General features: G+C 34.6%; 1 protein-coding gene across 2 annotated transcripts in view; it reads right to left on the minus strand.

Moving 5' to 3' along the window:
• Positions 1–3,449, minus strand: part of LOC129576701 (G-protein coupled receptor dmsr-1) — an 86,360-nt gene extending 82,911 nt beyond the window's left edge. For both annotated transcript variants that reach the window (XM_055462179.1, XM_055462177.1), the window contains exon 1: positions 2,162–3,449. The gene's annotated coding sequence lies outside the window, so the exon portion shown is untranslated. The remainder of the gene's footprint in view (positions 1–2,161) is intronic.
• Positions 3,450–3,657: the final 208 nt, after the last annotated feature.

Consider the following 3,657-nt stretch of genomic DNA (forward strand, 5'->3'; position numbering starts at 1 on the left):
AGAGAGAGAGAGAGAGAGAGAGAGAGAGAGAGAGAGAGAGAGAGAGAGAAAGAGAGTGGTGTTCAGTGTTCACACGAATTATTGTCGAGAGTGAGATCAAAAAAATATATGACAAAGTTCTAATCTGAAAGCAGCAAAAATGAATGCACCTTCCATGAGTAGGTGGGATTCAAGACGATGACGATGACGACGACGACAGTGACAGCGACAACATATCAAGAAAACATAAATGGGGAAAAAGTCAAATTTCATTAAGCGCGCTTTAATGAAACGACCATGCTGAGCGTCACGTTGCCGTGGAGGGAGCACGTGCACGCCTGAACTGCCAACATCTAAACAACCGAAGAATGCTTCAGTGGGTTATCGTCCGTAAATGCATTTGCACATGAAGAAGATCGTGTTATGAATCTATTTCGGTAGAATTGTCTGGACAAGATAATGTTGCTGCTATACAACCAACCAGCAGCGACAAGAACATGACAAGAATAAGGGAAAAAAAAGCGTCGTCACGATACGACCATAAGGCCAAGAGGCTAAATGGCGAGGCCAATTCCATTTCTCTTTCGGTAAATTGGATATTTTCAAAATTGTTGTACTTGCTCTCAACCATTTATTATGAATGAGTGAAAAAAAAATCGCTTCCAATGATTATTCAAACTGAATAAATGAACGAAAGCAAAATGCATGCAAAATGGAAAATCATTGTCTCCATATTTATAAATTAAATTCGAAATGATTCTTTTTCTTCTTCTTTTATCGTTTTGTCTCGGTGAAAATACTTATTTTTCTTTGTTGTTGTTGGTTTTTTGTTTCATCATCATTGTGGAAATAATTCGACACGGGCAATGATAAGAATCAGAAAAACCGTTCCAATGATTGTAATCTCCAATGATCACATCATCGTTAAAAGCATTCAAAATTATTCAGGCAAAAGAAAAGAGAAATAAATAAATAAACGAATGGTCGATTTTCTCTGATCTGCATTCACCCAACCGAAATTTCCATGGATTGAAATATAAATAATCGAAGATTTTCCATGCAAAATATTATAATAGTTTTTTTTTTCTTCTCACGCGCACCAGCCAATGAATCGCACATATGTGAAATGAAATTTTCCACAATTCAAATGCAAATATCGCACATACCAATCGCACACTCCAATTGAAAAAGAGTCAGAGAAAAGAACAGAGAAAAAAAAACCGACTAGTAGTGTTTGCTCTTATTGTGTTGATGGAATCGAAATCGATTCGGGAATAAATTGGGAGAAGAAAATCGACGAAATCACTTAAACCAAATGAAAATGTGACTCCATATTGGCCAAATGCCATTTTGGGTGTTTACCATGCGGAAGTGAGCTTACGTGTATGCTGCTCGCGGAGCTGATTTCCATGAGAGCACACTAATACCAACACCAAAACCAAAGAAAAAGTGCATGTGATTTAGTGTCTTCCTATTACCTGATTAATTTTGGCACACAGTTCCGGTGTCCAGGTAATTGAAGTTGGGACCATGTGAGACGAAGCTCCAAAGTGAAAGGAGGAATGGATGAAACTACATTTTTTCAAAAAAACACATGCCAAAAATGTTCACCCAGCAAAATTTACTTGTATCTAAAAACACGGTAAAACCACACACACATATACACACAAAATGAAAACGCAATAATAATTTGTTAAAACTTTTCTATTCTCGTTCATTTCGAGTTTATCTGTTTTTCTCTTGATATGTTACACGATGTGCGATAATCGCGCTGCGATTCTTCTGTCAGATTTTACTGAATTTTCGAACTTTTATTTATCTTCACATAGACACACTTATTTCAAACTCAAAAATTACACACGTTTAATCCTCATAATCGAGTAAATCAAGTGATTATGACAATTTAGCAATTACATAAGTCATGAGCATGGTACAAACTTTGAAGAAAATTCAAAATTAACAAAGTTTAAATTTAAACAGAATTTGTCGTGGAAAATGATAAATTCGCAAACGTAGATAAGAAGGCATCACTTGGGTTTTTACAGGTGAGAAAATTTATTCTATTTTTTTTTCTCTTTTACACATACCATATGTGAATCATAGAAATACGTTGTACAATGTACATTCTCGTTTTTTCTTAAGGTAAAAATGAACGCAAAAAAGTAATAACATTTCAACTTACCGATTCATGTAAATTGTCAGCCATCAATCACAATCAAATTGTTCAAATTAACAGCACATTTTCCGAAATTATTATATTTTTGGTTCAATAACATAAACGCGTTTCCTGCTTTTCTTTTGCAATATTTTTCATCTATTTCTTGTTTTTTGCCCGTTTTTTTTTTCTTCAATGCATATGAATATAAAAATGGATCCGCCCGTTAAATGCTCGAATAATGTATCTGACAATAATTTTCAATTGTTCTTTATGTTCATTCAAAAGCAATTAATTTTCTCTTTCTCTCAAACATTGGACATTATTTACTTTGATGACGTTTATTATTCGATCGTGCTGATTTTATTGTGCCAAGACCTCCACGGTATATGTTTGTCTATTCTTGTTTCGAACATTTGTTGTTATTATTCTTTTTCCGTCGTTTCGCTGTGATTGTTATCTGTTTTCTTGTTCGTATCGTTTATTGCGAAAGAAATGGAATCGATGGAAAAAAACATTGTGTTTTTTCGTTGTTCGTATGGAATTTATCAATTGAATTGTTCGTATATTTATCAAATCAATATGCTGCTTTAATTCAAAGTCATCAATACGTGAGCGATTTGCTTGGTTCATTTATCATAACCAGTTTACGGAAATGCGAATGAATCTATTTTGTGTGTGCGCTTTTATTTTCTTCTCTCGACGGTGATCGATTTCCTTTTTTGACTTAATTTTTTTTTTCGGTCACGGGTAAAATTGCATTTATACAATCAACGAATGTGAAAATGACAATGAAAACATACAATTAAATGGCACGACCATTCTATTAATATTATTATTGTTTATTTTATTATTATTATTTTCATTATTTTTTGAATTTTTTCAAAAATTTATTTTCATTTTTATTTGAAAAAAAAAACACTCACTAAATCAAAACACAAACTGGAAAATGGATTTAAAATAACAATTGAGAGGAACAAAATCACCGGGTCAAAATAAAAAAAAAACGAAAAGAGAAGAAGAGGAAAAAAATTGTCAAGAAAAACCAATGTTTTCAAATCGAATTCACACGACGCGCGATCGATGTGCATAAAAAGTCCGTTAGAATTACGTGCTTTGTTTAAATGTTCGCCGGAGAGAATGTTATGAGCTACTGAGTGTACGTATCTGCTTGCTGTTGATGTTGACTCGATGCCATTCGAATTCATACTGAGCCACAGTGGCTACGGCACGCTGAAGTTAATAGCAGGAATGATGTGACAAAAATTACGATAGAAGGTATGCCAAGAGATATTGGCCGTTTGTGTACACACGGCCTCTCATGTTAACCATGTGTAGATCCCGTTTATTGTTCCGTTTCGTTCGTACACCGTGTTTACACAGTACGCGTAATGTGTGTGTATGTGCACGCGGATTTTCGTTGGATTGTGAAAACCAGAGAGAAAAGTGTATGTGTCTGAGAGAATGAGAGAGCGAATGCGATTGGGAGAAACCGAGCACATGGAGGATGGAAAAGCGTGTAC

The sequence above is a fragment of the Sitodiplosis mosellana genome, unplaced genomic scaffold (genome assembly GCF_009176505.1).
Source record: "Sitodiplosis mosellana isolate CC-2019 unplaced genomic scaffold, AAFC_SMos_1.0 Smas_scaffold_6191, whole genome shotgun sequence".
Classification (NCBI taxonomy): domain Eukaryota; kingdom Metazoa; phylum Arthropoda; class Insecta; order Diptera; family Cecidomyiidae; genus Sitodiplosis; species Sitodiplosis mosellana.